The sequence below is a fragment of the Bubalus kerabau genome, chromosome 18, assembly GCF_029407905.1.
Source record: "Bubalus kerabau isolate K-KA32 ecotype Philippines breed swamp buffalo chromosome 18, PCC_UOA_SB_1v2, whole genome shotgun sequence".
Lineage (NCBI taxonomy): Eukaryota > Metazoa > Chordata > Mammalia > Artiodactyla > Bovidae > Bubalus > Bubalus kerabau.
The window spans coordinates 19,058,764-19,084,602 of NC_073641.1; the positions used below are offsets into that span (position 1 = coordinate 19,058,764).

At 40.9% G+C, this 25,839-nt stretch overlaps 1 long non-coding RNA gene across 4 annotated transcripts in view; it reads left to right on the forward strand.

The window, feature by feature from the left end:
- The first annotated feature begins 10,397 nt into the window (after positions 1-10,397).
- The window catches only part of LOC129632874 (uncharacterized), a 268,709-nt gene continuing 253,267 nt past the window's right edge, over positions 10,398-25,839 (forward strand). For all 4 annotated transcript variants that reach the window (XR_008704719.1, XR_008704720.1, XR_008704718.1 and 1 more), the window contains exon 1: positions 10,398-10,533. This is a non-coding gene — a long non-coding RNA (uncharacterized LOC129632874). The remainder of the gene's footprint in view (positions 10,534-25,839) is intronic.

The window sequence follows — 25,839 nt, forward strand, 5'->3', positions numbered from 1 at the left end:
AGGTTCATAGTACCATCTTTCTAGATTCCATATATATGCATTAATATACGGTATTTTTTTTCTCTTTCTGACTTACTTCACTCTCTGTAAGGCTCTAGGTTCATCCACCTCATTAGAACTGACTCAAATGTGTTCCTTTTCTGGCTAATATTCCATTGTATATATGTACCACAGCTTCTTTATCCATTCATCTGCGATGGACATCTAGGTTGCTTCCACGGTCTAGGTATTGTGAATAGTGCTGCAATGAACACTGGGTGTATGTGTCTTTGTAAGTTGTGGTTTCCTCTGAAGCGAATTAGCAGCAGCAGAGTATATGATCAGTAGTGGGGTAACTGGGTCATACCGTAGATTGTTCCTAGTTTTTAAAGGAATCTCCATACTGCTCTCCCTAATGGCTATATCAATTTATATTCCCACCAACATTGCAAGAGGGTTCCTTTTTTTCCACACCTTCTCCAGGATTTATTATTTATAGATTTTTTGATGATGGCCATTCTGGCCAGTATGAGGTGATATCTCATTGTGCTTTTGATTTGCATTTCTCTAATAATGAGCAATGTTGAGCATCTTTTCATGTGTTTATTAGCTATCTGTATGTGTTCTTTGGAGAAATGTCTTTAGGTCATCTGCTCACTTTTTGATTGAGTTGTTTGTTTTTCTGGTATTGAGTTGCATGAGTTGCTTGTATATCTTGGAAATTAATTCTTTGCCAATTGTTTCATTTGCTTCCCCATAAAATTATACACACACACACACACACACACACATTGTTTTAGAGATTATCTCCTTATACCTTTTAAAAATGCCATTAGTCACACCCATTAGGGTGGCTACTATTGATAAAACAGAAAATAAAAAGTGTTGGCAGTGATATGGAGAAGTTGTACTCTTGTAATGGGATTTTAAAATGGTGCAACTGCTATGGAAAACAGTATGGTGTTTCCTCCAAAATTTAAAAATTGGACTACCATATGATCTAGCAATCCCACTTCTGGGTATATATCCAAAAGAATTGAAAGCAGTGTCTTGAAGAGTATTTGCATATCCATGTTCATGGCAGCACAATGCACAACAGCCAAGAGGTGGAAGCAATTCAGATGTCTGACAGATGAATGGGCAAATAAAATGAGATATATATCATTCACAATAGATACAATGCAGCCTTAAAAAGGAATGGAATTCTGTCACATGCTATAACATGGATGGACCGTGAAGACATTGGGCTATGTAAAATGAACCAGCCACAAAAGAACAAGTACTATAGGATTCTACTTACATGAGGTGTCTAAAGTTCACAGATGGAGAAAATAGAATGGTATTTCCTAGAGTCTGGGGGTAAAGGGGAATTGTTGTTCAATGGGTACAGAATTTCAGTTTTGCAAAGATGAAAAAAGGTTCTAACGTTATGTTTCACAAAAATATAAGTATACTTACCACTATTGAACTGTATACTTAAAAATGGTTAAGATGGTAACTTTTATGATATCTGTTTTTACAATAAAAAAAGTGCCATTAGCTCCCTGTTTCTAATTTAAGCTTCTTTATCTGCTTTCTTTTTAGTATAAACTCAAATAAATGGTATTCTTTTGTTTCCACCTACTGTATATATAATAGTTAATGAGTATATGCTTCCCAGGTGGCGCTAGTGGTAAAGAATCCACCTGCCAGTGCAGGAGACACAAGAGATGCAGGTTCAATCCCTGGGTTGGGAAGATCCCTTGGAGGAGGGCATGGCAACTCATTTCAGTATTCTTTCCTGAGGAATCCCATGGACAGCGGAGCCTGCTGGGCTACAGTCCATAGAGTCACAAAGAGTCAGACACAACTTAGTGACTTAGTACACATGCATGTGCATTAGTAGGGCTTCCCTGGTGGCTTAGTGGTAAAGAATCTGCCTACCAATGCAGGAGACACAGGAGACATGGGTTCCATCCCTGGATCGAGAAGATCCCCTGGAGAAGGAAAGCAACCCACTCCAGTATTCTTGCCTGGGAAATCCCATGAACAGAAGAGCCTGGAGGGCTACAGTCCATGTGGCCACAAAGAGTCAGCCAGGACTGAGCGACTGAGCACACACTCATGCATGTGCATTAGCAGTTCTGAAAGCATCTCCAGACGATTCTAAATATTAAGTAACTAGAGCTGATATGGGGTCGCACAGAGTCGGACATGACTGAAGAGACTTAGCAGCAGCAGCAGCAGAGCTGATAATCACTGGGCAACTCTCTCATCACTCCTTTCTCTTTCAATTTACATCATCATTCTAACCCAGCTGTCATTATTCTTCACATGTTGTAAACTCCCTTCCCTGGCTTTTCTTGGATTGTCTGTTCAATCCTCTCTAAATACTATACCCAGAGCAATCTTGCAAAAGTTCCACTTTGTGTCATGTTTGCCACTCAAAGTTACGAAGGATTCTTTTCCATTGCCTCAAGGTTGGAAGAGGTGAATTGATTTGAGTTCCAGCAGGGACACTTATCAGTTATGTGACCTTTGTTAAATAATTTTAAAAATAATTAATTTATTTTAATTGGAGGATAATTACTTTACGATATTGTGATGGTTTTGTGAAATAATTTAAGGGGCCAATGCAGCTGCTGGATCATAAGAGATTTCAATTAACATCCTTCCATTCTTCCTTTGCTAAGCTCTAGTATCCCATTGTTCCTCTATCCACCCACTCCCCCTCACCTACCCTCCTAACCTCCCTTGCTAACTCTCACAGCCATCTTGAGGATTTAAAGCCAGACTTGCCTCTGAAAACCAAATTCAGGTACCCTCTCTTGCCAAAAATACTTCAGTCAGAAATAACCCTGCACCCCTCTCAGCATCCTTGGCACTTTCTCAAACACGTGGAACCTTTTAGTGACTTGTGTTCTGTCTTTTTACAAAAGTGTAAATTAAGTTAATTAAAAGGAAACAGGAATCCAAGGGCAGGTGAAGGAGGGAGCAAACTGAGCACTCCCTATCAGAGAATTGAGGAATTACATCATTTGCTTCGAAACATGTAGCCTTGCTTGAACACTTATGGTGCCATGTCACCCATGCTCCCTGTGTCTTTTGGCAAGTTACACATTGTACAAAACCCTTCTATTGCAAGCTCTTTGTGGGCAAAGTCTGTGTCTTAAAGATCTCTGTCCTTGATACATTATAGGAAAGCAATAGGACCTAGGTGTCTAATGATAGCTGACACTGAATGCTTATTATCTACTTGACCTTGTTCTAAGTGTTGTGGTCTGGGCACAGGTTGAGAAAGAATTTCCAGACATGAGACAGAATGAGAGGGAAATAAAGTTTATTAGAGTGGGAGACGCTGTTTGAGTAGTGAGCCAGCTCAAGGGAGAACTGACATTGAACAGGGGTCCTTAGCCCATTTCTATACCCAGGGTACAAGGAGTGAGATAGGGGTCTTGTGGGTCATTTGCTAATTGGATGAGGCACATATCAGTATATGGGCAGGGGGAGAGTAAGGCAGATATCTTCTCTCTATGGGGTAGGAGGGGAGACAGGTTATACTGCTCAGGAGGACCTGAAATCCATTAATAGTTACAATATGGGAGAAGGAAGGACGATAAGGGTTTGGTTTTTCTGTTTCTGGATTCCAAGACCCTCCTTGGTTTTATCTGCTCTTTTATCCTTGGGTCACCACATTACTCCCTCTCTTTATTTTTAGGGCCAATTCTTTGGCCCCTTTTGATACCCTGCTCATGTCTAACTACCTATTTCCCTTCTCAGGTATTTGGGAACCCAGTCTCAGAGGAAAAGGGGTAATGACTGCTCTGGCTTCTTCAGGCTGTACAGGGGCGTTATGGGGCTCTGGGTTCCCTTTGCCTGCTCTCTGTCGGGGTGCATTTACAGCAGGAGATGAGAGTCCATGGAATGATAAGGTGACTTGTTTCAGCATTGTCTAGGTGTTTGTTGGTCAGGGAATACTCTTGTCATACTACCACTTGGAGATTTGTTGTATTCTAGAAGAAACAAACTTAACAAGAAAGTTAAAGGTACGTGGCCCAAAGATTAATAGAAGTAGAAAAAGTTGCTCAAGGGCTAGCCAGGAGAACCAGGGCCCAGACATTGGTTCGTGACATTAGTGTTTCTCTAGGTACGAGAAGAGGCAAGAATTTGGGCTCATAAAATCTTTACCTGAAAGCTTATCTGACTATCTGAGGGCTGGTTCTTGTGGGTTTTTCCCAGAGCACAGAGTGTCTTATTTCTGATCTCCTCCCTGAACTCCTTTCAGGGGATGTTGAAGGTCAGCAGCTTGCAGTGGTCATGAAGTAATCCTTGTAGAGGCAGCTGGAAAGTGCTAACTTCCAGTCATCAGGGTCCCTTCATAACCACATAGTTGACCATGCTTTGGGGGCACTTCATGGCCATTGTGTCCCGAGGTGCTGGGAAGGCTCATTCCCAGGTTTAACAAAGATTCCATTGACAGGCCAGTGTGCTGTTACTGGACCAGGCCTTGTGAGTAGCAGAAGTCTCTGGACCATACCTGTCTTACTAGCCTCCTGGTCCAGGAAAATATTCCCTCTTGTTGCTTCTTCCCATATCTAGAGTTAGATTATTACAATCATTGATCTCATATGGAACTGCATATCAGCATTTTATCACAGGCTCAGTCACACATTTGGTAACGTAAGAAACTATCTTCTGAAACAAGCAACATAGAAAATAATACAGCTAGCAGTTATTAGTAAGGTCACGAGTAAGGATTATAAGTCAAGAACTTTCATTAAGTAGAGCCCAGTATACCCCAGGTCATCTGGCTTCGTTTGTTAAATAACTACAGCCTGGTGTTAATCTCCTGGTTGTGCATCATGGAGCATCTGATCTCTATCTAAAGACTGGTTACTGAGATAAGCTTTAGAAACAGAGTGTCCTTTTTAATAACTTAATTAAATCTTTTAGCAGTATAACATAACAACAAGGAAATATCTCAGAAGTGAGTCTTAGTAAACACTAGACCTTAATTGACAATCCTAGAATCTTAGTTTAACAATTAACAAAACTTAATATTCAGTGAAACACGATTTTTTCATTATGAGGGCATTAACCCTGTAGCCAGGGAAGGCTTTAACCCATCAAATAAAAATGAGGTTTGTCAGGGAGCCGGGAAAAGCCATGCGAACATCCTGGATTTCCCATAGCCCTGACTCTTTGATTTACAGCTATTGTTCACCCATTTTTAATTCCTTGATTTAGGAGTAGACTTTTTCCTTGTTTTAAGGACATCAGAATAGCAAAAGTCTAACCGTGAGGGCTTATTTTTTGTAGAAGCAAAATGAACTTCATCTACATGTACCATAATCTTAAATAATGCTTCTTTACCAAAGTAACAAAAGATTTTAAAAACAAATATAAATCACTTAAAGGCAAAGAAATTAATAATCTCTTGTCGAAAGCTTCATCCTAAGAAAGCTTTGTTCTCTTAACAAAGCGAGTAGACTAAATTCCAATCTCTTACCAGTTTACCAGATAACAAACAAACAAAATTTGTTTATCGCTTAATCTTAGAAAAGTCTTTTCCAGAAATCTTGAAGTAGCAGTATTCTTGCAGAGGCATCAGAGTGAAACCATAGAAGGCATGTTTAAAATCCGATTAAACTGCAACTGACAAAGTAACCTGGTCATTGCTGTGACTTGTAACACTTAAACATGGTAACTAGAATTATAACTGACAACATTTTATCAGGGCATATCAGATCTATATGAATTCCACATAATTTTAGGATATCTATATTAGTTACATCAACCATACAGTATAACCTGAGAAGATTTTATCACCGCTTCCACAGTACTTCCCATGTAATTGAATGTCCAATGAACCCAGGTAGTTTAATAGCTCTTTGGGATGTCTCAGGGGTCCTCTGAAGCATCCCAAAGTTAGCTAGAAGTCAAGTTATTTAGGAAGTTTTGTCGATAAATATCAAAAGGGCTTATAACACTCAGTCAGATAGAATCACATGGATCACTGTGAAACTATACATTCACTTAGCCAAAGTAACAAAGATTTCAAAGAACATAGAACAGATTACTTCAGAGGTAAAGAAACTTAAAATCCATTATCAAAGGCAGTTCAGTATCTCAAGAAAGCTTGTATTTATGCACAGAACTCCTTCCTTGGGGTGCACTTTCCATCAAACCTTACCACTTTCTGTACCCATTACTTTGTTCTCCCATTCTGAAACAGCCACCTGTAAGTCAGACCTACTTCCTTTTCCCTTCATAAAACGTAATTTCATTCCTCATACCTTCTTTACTGAAAACACACATCGTACTTTCCTTAAGCAACCAAAAACTGACCTTTATATTAGCATTCTATAGATTGGTGAACATAAATACCAGTGAAAATTTCTAAAAAGAATTCTAGAGAACATCTCAGGATGGCATCAAACATTATTCATTGGTAGTCCAAAATCTCTTTAGTTTCTGTGTAAGAAGTTAGTGTTAAGTAGCGAATGTTTCAGCATCTTATTTTATTTGGAAATGACCTAGCTATTCAATAAACTTCCGTCACTTAGTTAAGCACTACCCTAGAAATTCAGGTTACCAAAATCTAGAGAGACTGTTTAGACAGACATTTCAAAGTATAATTATTCTTAATAGAGTTTATCCAAAAGCTCATCTCTCATTTGCATTTTTTTTGAAGTTTCTTCACTTGAGGTACTTTCCTTGCTGACAAACTTGTAACAGATATAACAATATCTAACTTATAAACCTAGGCACAATGAAAATATTATGCTTAATGTTAATGACTCTTAGACATGTCTATATTAGATTAGGAAACAAACATTAATACAAGATATTTAATATTGACTATTTCCCAGTTCACGTGAATCTGATATTCATTTAGGTTAATTTCTCTTGTATTTAGAATTGTCTGATTTGTAAGAGCTTACTTTTCTTTAGGCCAATTAAATTAGAACTCATTTACAACTTCAGCAATATTAAAAAAAAATAAAACCCAAAACACACAGAGACATACATAAATCCAGACAGAGATCTCATAGTTTTCCGCTTGATATTTAAAATGTTTCTTTGACCACCCCCGCCACCCCCCCGACCCCTGCTTTTTTTTTGAAGTTCTAATTTGCCCAAGGCTGAGGTCTCAGGCAAAGTGGGCTGTGTATTTCAGGGATGTGGAAAGGGTTAACTTCAAGCTTTTCCTTAGGCAGTCTTTTTAACAAGCTAGTTGTTTTTAATTGCATATGCAAAAAGAACTGGTTTTGACGCATAAAGGAGAGTTTTTAATCCTTTAGGCTTTTGAATATAGGAGAAAGACCTGGACCAAAGGGAACCTCAGAATCCTTTCCTAGAGATTATGTGGATATGAAAGGTCAAGTAGGGGTCATCTAGGAAATCTGATGGAGAGACAGAGGGGGACAGGAGATAGGGAGGCAACAGAAAGACACATGCAGCGTGATGAGTCCCTCAAGTCCGGATTCTGACTGAGGGCCATGAAGGACTGAACATAAGGAAATTCTGAGTCCTTTCCCTGCTCTTGGCAAAAGCTAGTGTGCCATTCAGAGGCCATTTTTTTGGGTCCCCCAGTTTGTATTGTGGCCAGGCCTTTTGCAGGGTCAAAATATTTCAGTTTCTGAGAATGTAGCCAAGGGGTGAGTCTGAGAGAGGCTCCCAAGACATACCAGAAACCCATCCTTAACCTATATGCCATAGAATGGGGGCACTGAGAGTCACTGACTGGCAAAAAGGCACCTCTTTTTGTCTCAGTGACGTCGTCTCCATGCAACTAATGGCACAAAGATGGTCAACCGTCCCAACAGTCGCGTCCGACAGTGAAAGGTGACCTCTGAGGACCGTGTGGCTCACCATACTAGGTGCTGTACTTTAAATCCTCACAGTACCCATATAAAGTAAAATCCATTATTAACCTCATTTTTTCTAATCTTAGTCTTTGAAACTGAGGTTCAGAGAAGTGAAGAAGCTTGTCCAAATTTGGGCAGCAAGTCTCTGGCCAAGGCTGAGCTGGGCTATGAGACCAAATCGTCTGTCTTCAGAATTCATACTAGCCTGCCTGCTACTGATGGACTAACAAAATATGGTCATCTAATTACATGCCTGCAAATTATAATTGTTTATATTTTGTTCCCAGATGTAGACCATATTGATATTTTCTGTTTCACTGAATTCCTAAGCAAATGAAAGTCAATAATTCCCTTAGCGTTGATCAGGTAGACTGGAGTGCCTTTTGGGGTCAGCACCTCTGCATTTTAAAGCTGACCCTGCCACGTACTTGATGTGTGGCCTTGAACAAGTCACTTAACCTTTGTTGTTTCTCATCTCCAACTTCTATCAGTGGGCATTTACATAGGATTTTGTTGCCATAGTAATACAAAATAATACTGACCTATCTCTCAGGAGTGAGCATCATGGGGATTAACTAATTTACAGCTGTGAAGAGCTTTCAACATATGAACTGCTAGACAACAGCTAGATTGTAAAGAGAATTTAAAACACCATGAGCTTGTGGAGCATGCCCATTTGATGCCCATCATTATATGTTTAACTATTAGCATTACTACTCATAATAAACTTTTATGAGGTACTTTAGGTGGTTGAAGTGTTTTTATGAGAGCTAATTAGTTGTTCCAACCAGTTCTAAGCGGTAGGTCAGTATTTTTATCATCCCTGTTTTGGAAATTACATTAAATTAGTGCATGCATCATTAAAAGAATCTTAAACTTCCAGATACTTAAAAGCATTCTGTGATCGGAGACACAGCCATCACTCCTAACACAAAGCTCCAGTGTAGGGCAGTGGGCGTGGATTCTGCATGTGGAGCCAATATATAATGTTGGCAAGTCTTTCTAATTTTAATTGTTTTGATGCTTGCATATTAAATAGGTGGTGATTCTTGTGCTGGGTTCTTTTGTGTATCACTCAGGGTGCATTTCAGAAAGTTGAACCCATTCTAGATAGTTTAAACAAATTTACTACAAGAAATTGGTTACATGTGTTTTGGGTGAGTATTAAGAAGAAACGGAATTAGGTGCTGGGAGAACAATTAAAAAGAAGAAGTCATATCCAGAAACTAGTAACTTCAGGAATCAGTCCCATTTCCAAGGGCTGGGGGAAACAAAAGGGAGGCGGCCAGGTTTGTGGAGTCCTGGAGCATCAGTTGCTGCTGGGCTAGAATCACAGAGAGAAGCCCCACTGTAGGAGCTAGACTCACAAAGGGAGATAGCCACCTCCAAAGATGCTGCCAGAGCACTGAAGAACAGCTTCTCCTCTGCTCCTACCTTGTGATCTTGCACCAGTGTTTCCTATCAGTAGAAATTAATAGGGGGAGGGGAGGGGGGGGAGGGGAGGGAGGGCAGGGAGGGTAGGGATATATATAATTATGACTGATTCACGTTGCTGTGTAGCAGAAACCAACACAAAATTGTGAAGCAATTTTTCACCAATTGAAAAATAAAAGCTAAAAAAATAGGAAGTCTTGGGCAAGGGAGCCTGGGAAAAATAGTTATAGATTTGTAACCTTAGCTTCACAGATTTAGATGGAGAAGGATGGATGCAGGGTTGAGAGAGAGGAGGTAACTAGCCTGTTTCATTAAATTCACTAGATTTTTTCTGGTGATCAAGGAGATTCAGAAGCTTACTTGAAGACCTTTATACCAGCAAGTTGTAGACCTGACTATTCAAGCTCAGGCTTGCCAACTCAGAGTGTAATGTATACTCCCAGGGCCACACTCCATCTCTCTCTTAGTGTGCTCACCTTCCCAGTGGGGCTCCAGGGTCAGGTGGTAAGAATGTTCATCTCTACTTGTCTTTAAGGGCATAATGAGGATTAAATTAGATTACACACCTAAAAGCCCTTGTTAGTCACCAATACAACCCACAAATGAAAACGAGTATTGTTATTTGTAAATAATTTTTGCAGAAATATCTATAAACAGAAGTCCAAGATTAAAGTGAGATTTTTATTACCAACCTTTTCAAGTCGAGCCTCAACAAAGGTCCTCTTGCTACCCCCGCCCCGCCAACCCCACCTCCTGTTGTTTGAGCCAATAGAGCAAGGCCAGGTCTGGTTCCGAAACAGAGGAAGGTTTTTTGCTTTGTGCAGAGGATGGAGAGGTGGGAGTTCCCACTCGGGAGCAAATGCTCTTCCCGCAGGCCTGCGGTGGGGTGGGGACATGGCTGCTGTAAGGATAACTTCTGAATGTGTGAGAGGGGGCAGGGTTCCCCCCGAGCTGGCGCAGCTGTAGCTACGCAGGCTCCAGACAGCAGTGCGGGAGCAGCGTCTCTGCGCACGGCCCACTGCTGCTGGCGGGAGCAGCGTCTCTGCACACGGCCCACTGCTGCTGGCGGGAGCAGCGTCTCTGCGCGCGGCCCACTGCTGCTGGCGGGAGCAGCGTCTCTGCACACGGCCCACTGCTGCTGGCGCCACCTTGGATCCGGGCGTCCTGGTAGCTCACCAAGCTGACGAGTTCTGGAGTGCTGGGTGTGAGGCTTCTGCCTGTGACCCCACTATGAGCAAGTCGAAGTAGTTGAAGCACAAACGATAAAGAGGTTAGACTTTACTACCAGATTCTGTTTTTCTTTTCTGGGAATTGCTAATGGGCTTTGCCGTTGACTGTTTCTCTTCACTTGAAGACGTTAAGTTGGATCACCTTGTATCTGGACTGTGGCTGATAACTGAGTGTGTGTAGGGACCGTCTTTCAGTTGGTAGTTGCCTTTTTTGTTGGGTTCAAGTGGAGCTGAGGAATTACTTTTCCTGGAGGTTTGAAATTTGCTTGTGGCTTTTAATTTATCCTGACAGGCTTTAGAAAAGGTTGCCAGGTTTCCGTCATACAATACTTATTTTCAAATAAGTATTGCTATTTTATTATTAATAATACCATTGCATAGAAAAGTTACTGATACATAACACATGTTCATTAAATAGTTGGTTAGAAACAATTAACAGATATCTAGACTTCTGATTTTCACTCTGTGAGTGGGCATGGAGGTGTATCTGAGGAAATATTCTTGACTGGGTATACTGAGGCCAGTCATTTACCTCTCTGAACATAGTGTGAGTTTGAGGATAATTGTGGTAATGTGTGTTAAAGTGTTTGGTAAAATTTAAAGTGCTGTCCCAATGTTAAGGACTACAGCCGAATTATTTTGCTGCCTCCTGGATTGTATAAAAATATGGCTTCACAAACATTGAGAAATCCTTATGAGGAAACAAAACTGCAGCATCCTCTCATCTGTCATTCCCCAATGTCATGAACTGTACTTAGTGTTTATGCCCACCCTTCCCCATCAGAGACAATGAAATCACTCTTACGGCTGTTGTTTTCCCAAGTAACAGCCTTATCATTTGTATTGCTTTGAGGAAGGCTGTGTTGGAATCACTCATCCCAAACCCCTGTTTTTCATCAATCACTTTTTGGCTGCAGAACCCCATGGAGGAGACAATATCCAAATTGCTTTCAATCCAATAATTCACCCCAGGCAACAATAAAAAATAATGACAGCAAATTTAAACCCAAGCACTTGATGGTAAGTGACCCATGCACTGGAAGGTGAGCAACCATTTGCTGGGATCCTTGTACCACCTTAGATCTGTTTGTTTCAGAGGCTAGGCAATGGACTATGGTTGTCATCTTTGAGAGTCTTGTTTTTTCTTGGAAGTGATCCAACTACTTTCTCTGTGATCCTCTTTTTGTTTGAGCTGGGTTGGCAGGGACTCAAACTTTGTTATCTCTTTCTTCTCCTGTGGCCTGAGTGTTGAGGCCACTCAGGGCCAGAGGCATATTTTAAAATGAGACCTAGGGCTAGTCTGCCTCCTTTTGGTCAGAGCCCAGATTAGTCTGGGCAGGAGAGGCCATTCTCCTGCCCAGATTTACATCCTGGTGAGGAGCTGATCTTGATACATTTTCTTCTGACTAGTGGTCCTAATATGGACTGGAAGAGGGTCCCACAGAACCACGTGATTCCTGATTTTCTGGGCATCCCCTTTCCTGTCAATGAATAGTGCACAGGAATGCTGTATTATGCAACAATGATTGAGTGTGCATTTGTATTGATTAGAGAAAGGCGATGAACAAGAATGGCCCCATTAAATTCCACCCTCAATAGTTGATGGATTGAGAGAGAGCTGTGGGAGAGATGGGTTTGACTTCAACTTCTCAATACCAAAGTTACTTCAGAAACAATTTGTGGGTAAATAATACAAGTCTCCAAAATTAGTGTGCTTACTAAAAGGCAACTACACCCAAAGGAAACATTTCTGTTTGAATTTAATTGATTTAAAATTAGCGTTCTCTTTCTCTTGATGGCTCCATTCTTGTTTACTGGGAAAACATTTGTAGCAAAACACATACTGCGTGTGTACCTGAGAATTGATATTCTCACTGGCAAATACTCTCCACCATGGAGCCTGGATACATATTTGCCTCAGAGACCTGAACCACTCTGAAGGAACTGTTCAAGTCTCCCAAGGAAACACTATCTTTGCTTGACAAGAATGATGCTGATGTTTAAAATCACCTTTCAGATCATTCCTAAGGATGTTCCTTGCCCTCTCAAGCTACTGAACTTGTGGACAATGGCAGAAAATATTCTGTTAGGAAAATGTTACTGTTAAGCTGTATTGTTGGTTCTCCCCCTTCTTTTCCAGATTGTTGGGAACATGGAAACTAAAGGAAGACAGGATAATTGCTTGTCTAGTAAGGACTGTTTACTAGAAACAAATTTTTGTTTTCATAAACCCTCTGTTGCTTCTTCATCTGAAAGAAGGAGAATATTCTTTAGGGAATTCATAGCATGCAAAGAATTCTAAGAAATGGGTGATGGATGTACATGAACATTTTAGATAAAGGTTGTAATTTACCTTTAGTTCTTATTCGTCTAACAGTTTAAACACAAACATGTGTGTATGTGTGTGTTTCCTTTTTACAAATGTGATGCTTGTTAATTGTGGAAAATAAGAATAAATAGAAGAAAATAAATGTCAGTCTTAATCTTACTATCCAGAGGTAATTTTTTAATGTTTCCTATACCTATAACCTGCAGTGTAATATGTTAATAAAAAAGGATCCCATATATATTCTTATTCATAATTTATATTCTTTTATCATTTACATATCCTTATATCCTTTGCTGCTGCTGCTAAGTCGATTCAGTCGTGTCCGACTCTGTGCGACCCCATAGATGGCACAGCCCACCAGGCTCCCCCGTCCCTGGGATTCTCCAGGCAAGAACACTGGAGTGGGTTGTCATTGCCTTCTCCAATGCATGAAAGTGAAAAGTGAAAGTGAAGTCGCTCAGTCACGTCCTACTCTTAGCGACCCCATGGACTGCAGCCTTCCAGGCTCCTCCGTCCATGGGATTTTCCAGGCAAGAGTACTGGAGTGGGGTGCCATTTTACATAGTTTTAATTTACTTTCATTCTATTAAATGTATTTCCATGTTCCATGCTTTACATTATTATATTAATAGCTTTGTAAAATTTTATCATGTGGTATGTTGTTCCCTAGAGGAAGAAATGGCAAACCCCTCCAGTGTTCTTGCCTGGAGGATTCCATGGACAGAGGAACCTGGTGGGCTACAATCCATAGAGTCACAAAGAGTCAGACACAACTAAACATGCATGTTGTTGTTCAGTTGCTAAGTTGTGTCCAACTCTTTGTGACCCCATGGACTGTAGTCCACCAGGCTCCTCTGTCCATGGGTTTCTCCAGGCAAGAATATTGGAGTGGATTGCCATTTTCTCTTACAGGGGATCTTTCTGACCCAGGGTTGAACCTGCATCTCCTGTAGTGGCAGATGTAATCTTTACCACTGAACAACCAGGAAAACCTCATCGTATGCTATACCATTCCCCTGTTGTTAAATATTTAGCATACTTTCCAATTTTTCCAAATTCTAATGTTTTGGTAAATATCCTGGAAGCTGAGCTTTGGTGTTTCTTTAAGATAAATGGCCAGAAATGGAATGTCTGAATCTATATGCAGAATTTTTAGACTTTTGCTATGTGTTGTTAAATTTCCATCCAGGTTTATTTTATCACCAGAAATCTAAGAGAGTGACTATTTCTTCAAATCTTTGCCAACATTAGGCATTTAAAAATATCTTTTCAACCCTATGGAAAATATTTAGACCACTCAAAACTGATGCAACAGTAAGAGGAACACTAACGGAAACATAATTGATGTCTGTTATGGACTGAATTGTGGCTTCCCCCTGCCTCAGTTTCATACTTTGAAGCTCTAAACCACCGTGTGACCATGTTTGGAGATAGACTTTTAAGGAGGTAATTAAGGTTAAATGAGGTCATAAGCATGGGGCCCTAGTCATATAGGATGAGTGTTCTTTTAAGAAGGGTAAGAGACACCAGAGAGTGCTCTATACACACAGAGAAAAGGTCATGTAAGGACATGGTGAGAAGGTGGCCCTCTGTAAGCCAGGAAGAGAGGCCTCACCAGACACCAACTTTGTGACATTGGAGGAAAGAAAGTGGGGTGTGAGAGGATGGACATATCCCGGGTCACATCTGAGCCCCTGGGATGGTCGCCAAGTGTGGATTCTTGGCTTTGCCCAGGAAAGAATTCAAGAGTGAGCCACAGTAAAGTGAAAGAAGGTTTATTCAGGGAGGAAACATACTCCATAGACAGAGTCTGGGCCGTCTCAGAAGGTAAGAGAGGCAGGAGAGGTCCCAGGGTTATGGGGTTGTCAGTTTTTATAGGGGTGGGTAATTTCATAGGCTAATGAGTGGGAGGAGTAGCCCAGTACTTTGGGGAAGGCGTGGGGATTTCCAGGAATTGGGCCACCATCCACTTTTTGACCTTTTGTGGTCATCCTTGGAACCATCATGGTACCTGGGGAGTATCATTTAGCCTGCTGATGTGTTACAGTGAGCGTATACTGAGGCTCAAGGTCAAGTGAAAGGTGAGTCCATCACCTTGGATCTAGTTGATTCTAATCAGTTTACATTGTGTCCTTGGACTGTGTCATTCTTCTAAAGGTTGTGCCCTGCTCCCTTCCTGTCTCAGTGAGCACCTTGATCTTTGACTTCCAGTCTCCAGAATGTGAAAGAATAAATTTCTGTTTCTTAAACCACCCAGCCTGAAAATCTTGTTGTGGCAGCCTGAGTTGACTTATACAGTATCCTTGTAGATTCTTGGCAAAGCTCAGGCATTTGGCATGGCCAGAGATCACTAAGAGATATTTAAAAAGCACAGAAATAACACAGTGGAAACGCTGACTCGAGAACACTGAGATAATGTAAATGGAAGTGGAACTCTGAGCTAGTGACACTACTGTTAAGGTGGTTACAGAAAGGAGTGCCTCCTGCCCCAGTCTGAAAACCATGCAGGTACCTCATTTTGCAGGCATATCTTGGAGATATTGTGGGTTTGGACCACAGCAACTTAGAGAATATCGCAATAAAGTGAGTCACACAGCTTTTTTGATTTCCCAGTGCATGTAAAAATTATGTTTACACTATACCATAGTCTGTTGTTTGTGCAATAGCATTATCTAAAAAAAATGTACATCAGTTCAGTTCAGTTGTTCAGTCACGTCCGACTCTTTGCGACCCCATGAATCGCAGCACGCCAGGCCTCCCTGTCCATCACCAACTCCCGGAGTTCACTCAGACTCACGTCCATCAAGTCAGTGATGCCATCCAGCCATCTCATCCTCTGCCATCCCCTGCTCCTCCTGCCCCCAATCCCTCCCTGCATCAGGGTCTTTTCCAATGAGTCAACTCTTCACATGAGGTGGCCAAAGTACTGGAGTTTCAGCTTTAGCATCATTCCTTCCAAAGAAATCCCAGAGCTGATCTCCTTCAGAATGGACTGGTTGGATCTCCTTGCAGTCCAAGGGACTCTCAAGAGTCTTCTCCAACACCACAATTCAAAAGCATCAATTCTTTGGCGCTCAGCCTTCTTCACAGTCCAACTCTCACATCCATACATGACCACAGGAAAAACCATAGCCTTGACTAGATGAACCTTTGTTGGCAAAGTAATGTCTCTGCTTTTGAATATGCTATCTAGGTTGGTCATAACTTTCCTTCCAAGGAGCAAGCGTCTTTTAATTAGCATTATCTAAAAAAAAGTACATACCTTAATTAAAAATACTTTTATTGCTAAAAAAAAAGTCAAATCAGTAGTAACATTAAACATTATTGATCATGGATCACCATAACAAATATAAAAGGAATGAAAAAATTTGAATTATTGCAAAATCACCAAAATGTGACACAAAGACACAAAGTAAACAAATACTATTGGAAAAATAGCACTGACCGACTTGTTCAACACAAGCTTGCTATGAACCTTCAATTTGTAAAAAGCTTAGTATCTGCAAAGCAAAATAAAGCAAAATGCAATAAAACAAGGTATGCCCATATTTATTTATTTTTTAAATAGAATTGAAAGGGCTCCTGCCTGTAGTGCAGCAGAGTTGAGAGCTTTTCCTTTTATTTCCTCCTGTTATTCTGGCTACCCTTGCCTAAGAAAAATCTCTATATAACCTAATATAATATCCATATTTTACTGATATAAGTCCCCTATATGTCAAACATACATAAACTCGTTGGTGTTTTAGGCACATATTTCATAGAAGAACTGATTGTGACCCACTGCATGACCTCATTTTCCTCAACTGTAATTTAAGGAGGTTGGGAAATATCAGTGAGTTTTAAATTTGTGCTTTGAATAATACCTAAATGCTTGATTCTCCTCTGGGGCAGTATCAGTTGGACTGTGGGACTGGGGTTGGTTGTGGTATAAATGTAGCTGAGATCTGGTACCCTCTCCTTCCTTGCTTTAAAAGAACAGCTCTGCTGTTTATTTGTTACGTATGATTTTATTTGGAGAAAAGATCTGTTATGGACAGGCTTCCCTGGTGGCTCAGATGGTAAAGAATGCAATGCAGGAGACCAAGGCTTGCTCCCTAGGTTAGGAAGATCCCCTGGAGAAGGGAATGGCTACCCACTCCAGTATTCTTGCCTGGAGAAGTTCATGGACAGGGAAGCCTGGTGGGCTACAGTCCATAGTGTCACAAAGAGTCAGACACAACTGAACGACTAACACTTTTTTCACTTTTATGTTATGGACTGAACATTTGTTTCTCCCTAAAATTCATATGTCGAAATCCTCACTTTCAAAATGATGGTTTTTTGGAGGTGGGACCTTTGGGAGGTACATAGGTAATGAAAATAAAGTGCTCATGAATGAGATTATTTGTATCTTTAAAAAGGGGACCCCAGAGAGCTCTCCTGCTCTTTTCTACCATGTGAGGATACAATGAAAAGATTGGCATCTGCAGCCCAGAACTTGACCGTGTTGATGCCCTGATCTTGGACTTCCGGTCTCTAGAACTGTGAGAAATCAATGTCTATTGTTTCCAAGTCACTCAGTCTGTGGTACTTTATTATAACAGCTTGCAATAATTAAGTTCTTTCATCTTAAAGGACTTAAAATCTTAGGACAGGCTGATATTAAGTTTCCTTCCAGTTGTAATTCTGTAATCTCTAAAATTTATTACTTGTTTAAGACTTTGCATAGTTTATAACACTCTTAAACATACATATTCTTATCTAGTCTATTCACTGTCTATTCACTCCTTGAAATAGTGTGGAGGTATACCATCACTCTGATTTCATATACTTAGTTATATTAAGTGACTTCTCAAGGTCTTACAACTAGATAGAACTAGAATTTAAACTCAGATCTTCTGACTCTGAACTTCATTATTTCCCCACTACTCCTGTGAGAAGGAGCTATGAGTTACGTTCTTAGAAGCTATAAGGAAAATAAGGAATAGAATAATCCTAATATTTAAAAGTCCAATTAAAAAGTACAGTAAGGTACATGTGTTTTTATTTTTCAAAATATGATTCTTTAAGATTGTTTTTCCATTTATTCATCATTGTTTTTAATCTTGGTAAGAGGTATGTCTTTTTGGACATGGGGTCTATAGTGGTCATGACTGTGAATCTATTGAGTTTGAATAGAAGGCCATCATTTTAAGAACTGCAGATGTGGACTTGGGCAGACATGAATTGGGAGTTTGGGACTGATGTATGTGTACTGCCAGATATAAAGCAGATAGTGGGAACTACTGTTTAGCACAGGGAGCTTAGCTTGGTGTTCTGTGGTGACCTAGTTGGATGGGATGGGCGGGGGTGGGAGGGAGGGGATATATGAATACTTACAACTGATTCACTTTGTTGTATAGCAAAAACTAATACAACATTGTAAAGCAACTCTATCTCCAATAAAAATGAAAAAATAAAAAAATAATTCTATTAATCAACAAACTCTAATTACAAATAAGGATTCCAAGGGAAAAGGTTTCCTGAGTTTTGACTTGGCACACTTAACATTTAGGAACTGGCAAACATTATCTCTTCCCAAAATGCTTAAGACCTCTCTTTTCCAGTCTTCATATCTTCTTCATATCCAATAACAAATTATGCTTTCCTCTCTTCAGTTCCATCAGCTTTTATTTCATGAAATATAAATTTTGCATATTGTCAAAGGATCTACTTTATTATACTCACTTAAGCAGACTGTTTTCCAATTTCTACCTACACCCACATGAATTGACTAGAAGAGCCTTCATTGTCCTTCACCAGAGTCCTTCAATTTGGATGTTAGTCTGTTTACTGCTCAAAAACGGCTGTCTTTGAACTAAATCCTTGTTAGCTGACAGTGACTCTTCTGTGCTGCTTACCTATTTTTGGAATAAGATTGTTGTACTTCAGGGCCCCTCATAACACTCTGCTGCAGAAAAGACTGCTGTTCTTTCATTTACTTTCTGTAGAGCCATAAGCAGGCCCATTGAACACAGAGTAGTCCCTGTCTCTGACTGTGCCTCTTTCTGTCCTCATCTCTGCCTTTCTGTCTCCTTTGCTCTTTCTCTCACCTCTTCAACACTTGCATTCCCAATCCTGGCTGCAGGGAGCTTGAAGAAGAAACCAGAATTCAGCTCTGATTTGTCATTTCTCTGGAACACTTGGTAGGAAGCATGGTATGTGTCCCAGAGATGGATGTACATTTTCCCTCTCCTGAATTTGGAATAATCAAAGGAGGCATTCCTCCATTCATTGAGAGAGCAAAAGCCTGCAGCCAAATATATCTTCTGATTTTATGGATGCACAAACCCGCAAAAGCTTAATGGAAAGGAACTTGGAAGGAAAGGAAGATGGTCAAATTGCTTTAGGCGCCCTGCTTGATGACTTTTAGGTACTGGATACATGTGTCAATTTGTGTGAGAGATTTAATGGTTTCCCTTTATGACACTGTTAATCATCATAATTATAGTAACTTACATCTGTGTAGTGCTTTACAGTTTTCAAAGCATTTTTATATCCATTATCTAATCAGGTCTCACAACAAACTGGGGAACATACACTTGCCAAAAGAATGGTCTTTTTGCTGGGAAAGCCATTGTTCTTGAGCATGCATCTTCAAGAAGGGATGCATGAAGAATGTCGGGGGAGAAAGGAAATACCGAGCCAGGGAAAGTCAGCTGAATCGAGGGACTGGGCAGATTATCACCCTGTGCCTGGGAGTAACAAACCTTAAATCAATATAATAAAGCATCACTTTAGTCCCATTGAATCACTTTGCTGAACAAAGGGTTACATCCTACACACCAGCCCTGAATTTGCACATTTCTGACCCAGAGTGTCAGTGGGAGCTTCCTTGTCTCACCCACTGATATCAATCTTCACCTAGTTCTTATTATTAAGTACATGATTTCCTTAGCAATTGCTTCAGCTCTAGAAGACTTTAACTTTCCAAAAACTTATAGCTTAGTTCCTCCAGATGAGGCTTCTGGTGATTGGAACAACTCCCATGTTTTTCTTTCTTGTAGGCAGCTGTAATGTAGTCCCAAAACTCTATGTAACCTATAGTTATAAGCAATGAAACACTGAAACTCTCCTAATTCCTCTCTCTCCTATGTGAACATCTCTTGCTTCTCCAACCCTGTAACATAGACAGGTAACTACTAGCAGTTCTTACAGATGAGAAAACTGTGTTAGGAAGTTACATCATTAGCTCACATATAGTTTGGTGGAGCCAGGAGTGGTACTAAGATCATGTAGCTCCCAAGTCAGTTATTCTTCCACCGTATAGTAGAATACTATACAGTGCCCCTTCTTCCCTTTATCCTTTTCAAAAGCTTCCAGAAACAGGCAAAAATGCCAATTTTTTTTCCCAAAAAAATTGCTTATTAGTTAGCCATTTTATAAAACCACTTCAGCTTGAAGGCCTTCAAGAGTCAAAGTGAAAACATGTTTATCATTAGATTTTCTTTCCAGTCCATCATCCTCTTCTCTAGGAACTGTCTTCCCAGGGTGAATCCTAACAGCCATGAGTATAGTGCATGACCTTTCCTTTTTCTCGTGGCTGCTTAGGAAACAGGTGAGCCTAAGCAGGATAGAGCAAATTGTCTTTCCTTGAAATTTAGAATTGGAATGAATGATGCTAGTTATTCATTTTATAGGTCATTGGAATTGAGAACAATTAATCTCTGAGACTGTGGCCCCCAGCTGTATATACAGGAAACAGAAGTTAGAAAAGAAAGAAATAGGGAGTGAGAAGCCACATGACCCTGGAGGAACAGAGGTAGGCAGGCAGCAGAGACTCTTCTTAACTGCTTTTTAGTTCCTGGCTCCAGGCATACAAGCGGCCAGCCCCCATTGTAATTGCTGACTTTGGAGAGTATGAGGCACTGCAGGAGTCTTTTAATTCTTGTTTTTGCTTGAGTTATGTTGAAGAGGATTTGTAAAACTTGTCATGCAAAGAGCTTTAACTTGGGTGTTCTGAAAACTGCTTTCTGGAATTTTTCACTCAAGGAATTTTTGTCACTGGTCAGGTATAGAAAATATTCTGCCCCCAGCCATTGCCATGGCTTGCACACCCCAAGCCGCACACATCCCCAAGTGTACATGTGTCCATGTATACACCTCCTGTGGCCTCTGCCGAGCTGTGTGGCCAGGAGCCGGCATTCTTCAGCTCTGCTGCTAAGTCACTTCAGTTGTGTCTGACTCTGTGCAACCCCATAGATGGCAGCCCACCAGGCTCCCCTGTCCCTGGGATTCTCCAGGCAAGAACACTGGAGTGGGTTGCCATTTCCTTCTCCAATGCATGAAAGTGAAAAGTGAAAGTGAAGTCGCTCAGTCGTGTCCGACCCTCAGCGACTCCATGGACTGCAGCCTTCCAGGCTGCTCCGTCCATGGGATTTTCCAGGCAAGAGTACTGGAGTGGGGTGCCATTGCCTTCTCCACAGCTCTGCTGACCTCACCTTTCTCTTCATCCTGAAGCTCCTAGTGAAGAGGGCAGCCTCCAGCTGATACTTAATTTCTCCTCTGTGACCCCCTCCCATCATTCCCTTTGCCGCTGCATGCCCATATCCTTCTTCATTCCAGACGCCCTGTCACTCATTGTTTGCTAATGACTAGTTGGCAGGCATAGAGAAGAGAAGTGGCAGCCAGCCTGGCCTTCAGACTGGAAAGAAGCATGTTTTTCTAGAGAATGAAATTTGGTAAGAAGCACGTTCCAGCATTGAATATTTCTCTTCCAAAGTCCTGCTGGGCTCCTTCTGTCTCCTACAGTCTGTGCTTTCCTTGTCACTTCCTCCCATCTTCTTCCCAGATGGAGACTGGCAGGGCCCCTTCGATTGGGGTTGGGGCTCCTCAAAGGCCAGTGTGGGCTCTGGCGGAGACTCTAATATGATCTTGGGGAAGCAAACTATTAGAATAATTATAATCATAGGAAAATAATAGACTGCTATTTGGAAACCTTGGAAGCCTTTTCAGATTTTTCTAGAGAAAACCAGTAATTAGCAAGAAATACCAACTTCTATCTGATAGCTATTCAAAGAGAAGCCTCCTGAACTTTTAAAATGAACTTATCCTTGTCTTGGATTCAGTATTTGTTCCAGAGAAGGATGGGTCTCTTGACACCAATTTCTGTCATTAATTTCAAATCTCCCCTGGGGAATGGTCCACCTATCTTCCTCCCTCCAGAGCTCCTAAAAGCTGGGCATCTGGGACCAGCCCTCTGAGAGGGACCTTATCTTGTCCCTAGAGAGAATAATGTTGCAAACTTCAACAACAGTGCTGATTATTTTTTATTCACCATATACCATGTAGTCTTTGAAAACCCGGGAAAATGCTGTTCAGGTTTTCACAGTCATCTTGCTTCTCAGCCAGAAGAGGGCACTGTGTCCCTGATTTTTTTTTTTTTTTTTTTTTCCCTTTGAAACTAAGTGGAAAGCCTTAGGAGAGCAAGTGATTTTTAGAGCCACACTATTCTTTACACGTAGATAACTACACAACAACAAAAAGTTCATCTGTTGAAGACAAATTGTCAAAAGAAATATTAGTAATTGTAGACTGGGAAGATAGCGTGGAATGCTGCTCTGGGTACTGGCGTCACAGTGGCTTCCGGTGAACATACTTCTCACGCTGCTAGCTCAGGTTAGAAATGAAGTGACAAAAATGCGGCAAGCGCTTCTTGCTAGTGAGGAGCGGTGGGTAATATATTTGTTTGTATTATGGGATTGCAGTTCTACTAGAAGGAACACTTGACATTTTGATGAGTGCCTCCAGGGAGAAAAGGTACTAACTTCAGAACTTAGTTTTAATTATACTAAGGAGATTACATTATTCAAAAGCATCCCACTGGTAAGGTGCAACATTTCCTGAAACAGTTTAGCGGAAAATGCCACATTAATCAGTTCAATATTTCACTCAGAAGGCTTAATGATGGGAGAAGTTTAAAGTACCGTAGCAACGATAATGCAAAAGGGAAGGGAATAAAAGAATGTTCACTTGGAGGATAAGATTGAAATAGTTGCTAGTCCCTTTTGTGTCTTTCCCCATCAAAGTCTGGCTGGCTGTGCTGGAAACCCAGTGGGAATTAACATGTGGGACCCTACCATTCTGGAAACAGGAGGACCCTGAAAGGCAATGATGTGAGAGAGGAAGGATGTTATGTTCAAGCCATGTCCTCTGCCCAGGCTGGTCACTGCTGCTCCTCCATTATCAGTCCAGGTTGGTGATGAGTAGCTGCTTTCCCCCGACCCAGAAGGACAGAGCATCTTTGTAAATCTATAGTGAAAGTGAAGTCGCTCAGTCGCTCAGTCGCATCCGACTCTTTGAGACCCTGTGGACTGTAGCCCACCAGGCTCCTCCATCCATGGGATTCTCCAGGCAAGAATACTGGAGTAGGTTGCCATTTCCTTCTCCAGGGGATCTTCCCACCCAGGGATTGAACCCAGGTCTCCCGCATTGCAGGCAGACACTTAAACTGCTGAGCTACCAGGTATTTGATGTTAAAGGGAGACGAGCAGAATGAGATTCTGGAGTGTTTTGTCTTCTATTCCTATTCTTTACCCACATCATATTCTAATTAACTTTGTGCATGTGTGCTAAGTTGCTTCAGTCATGTCCAGCTCTGTGCGACCCTGTGGACTGTAGCCCCCCAGGCTCCTCTGTCCATGGAGATTGTCCAGACAAGAATACTGGAGTGGGTTGCCAGACCCTCCTCCAGGGAATCTTCCCGACCCAGGGATCGAACCCATATCTCTTATATCTCCTGCGTTGGCTTCTCCACCCTACAAAAGTCGAATGAGAATCTGGTGTGAGAGTCAGAAAAGTATTTATCAGGTAGGCTCTCACCTGAAATGAGACCAAAACTCACTGTTGGGATGCTGAAAGTCTAGGCAACTGTGAGGAATGGAAAGTCAATCCAGATCTTGACGTTTGCAAACGAGCCTTATGGTTAGTCAAATTAGAGGAACAGTTAAAAAAAAAAAATCCAGATTCATTTTTCTCCTGGGCTATTAGTCCAGCAAACAAGTATGGGGCCTTCACTGAAACCAGTGTGGACATGGGTTAAGGAGCAAAAACAATCACTGTTTGTGTGCTTTTGTTAAAATTTTTTTGGTCCAATTTTTAGTTTAATTTCTTTTTAGCTCTCACCGCAAAGAAGCTGAAGTGTTTGGAATAAAAACTAGAAATCAATACTGAGTAGCATAGCTGAATTGTCTAGAATGTACACCAGATGAATTTCACTGTCTGTTTTCTTTTTTCTATGTCTTAGTAAATGTTATAACAGGTTTTTACTGTGTGCACTTGTGGGATCCCTCCTGCTTTGTGGATCAGAGTCACCTTTGTTTTTACCTTCAAAGTTCTCTGCTTCTGTGGTGATACTTTTCTTCTTCCTGCAAGCCACTTTGTTTCTTTCCCAGAAGCAGGTGTCTATGTAACTTTACTGTGTATATTTCCTTCCACATATATCCTCCACTGAGAGGGTTTAACTTTGGTGCTCTCTGAAATACTAACTAGCTTTTCCTAATTCAGGAATTCCTAAGCATTTTATGACAGCATTATTCTATTCTTGTTTTGCTTCCAAGACTTTGTCAAGGTGATGTATATTTATTGAAAAAAATTGTAGTGAATCTAGAATTTTGTTTCAAGATGTGCACAATCGCCCAGGAGATTTTGCGAACCTTTCAGGGAAACAATAAGTGTGATTTTACCATTAGAATTATTACTTTGATGTCATGGTAGCAAGGCTGTTACAGAACACATATCCTTGAAGGAGCTATAGGCAGGAATATTTTGTCTTCTAGTGAAGGGGTCCCTATCACTATCTTGATGGTGTTGGAAAATCATACTGGATATTTCTATTTCTGTGTTGCTTTGTTTAATATTACACAGAGTCCTTTGGTTTTGGGTGAATTCTTCAAATTATGTTGAATGCAGAGTCTTTGACTAGCTTGTTTTGAGTTCCTCAGTTATTCCATCTTGGAATCCCTGAAGCTTGGTCTTGACCAGGATCAGGGATGTTAAAATCCACGAGGTTACCATCTATTTTCTTGTCCTGATCATGATTTTCTAGGTTTCAGATCCCAGGTGTTGCTCCGTTCTTCAAAATGTGGTTGACTGCATCTGTGGATATTTACCAAATGGATTTTCTAAGCCTCATAACCACACCCTACTCTTTTTTAAAAAAAAAAATTTATTTACAGAATTTTCTTGTTTTCAGTCAAACATCAACATGGATCAGCCATAGGTATACATATGTCCCCTCCCTCTTGAACTTCCCTCCCATCTCCCTCCCCATCCCACCCCTCTAGGTTGATACAGAGCCCCTGCTTGAGTTCCCTGAGACACACAGCAAATTTCCATTGGCTATCTGTTTTTGTTTTTGTTTTTTTTTGGCTATCTGTTTTACATATGGTAATGTAAGTTTCTCCAAGCCAGGCTTCGACAGTACGTGAACCGTGAACTTCCAGATGTTCAAGCTGGATTTAGAAAAGGCAGAGGAAACAGAGATCAAATTGCCAACATCCGTTGAATCATGGAAAAAGCAAGAGAGTTCCAGGAAAACATCTGTTTCTGCTTTGTTGACTATGCCAAAGCCTTTGACTGTATGGATCACAACAAACTGTGGGAAATTCTGAAAGAGATGGGAATACCAGACCACCGTACCTGCCTCCTGAGAGATCTGTATGCAGGTCAGGAAGCAACAATTAGAACTGGACATGGAACAACAGACTGATTCCAAATTGGGAAAGGAGTACGTCAAGGTTGTATATTGTCACCCTGCTTATTTAATATATGCAGAGTACATGCTGAAAAATACTGGGCTGGATGAAGCACAAGCTGGAATCAAGATTGCTGGAAGAAATATCAATAACCTCAGATATGCAGATGACACCACCCTTACGGCAGAAAGCGAAGAAGAACTAAAAAGCCTCTTGATGAAAGTGAAAGAGGAGAGTGAAAAAGTTGGCTTAAAACTCAACATTCAGAAAAATAAGATCATGGCATCTGGTCCCATCACTTCATG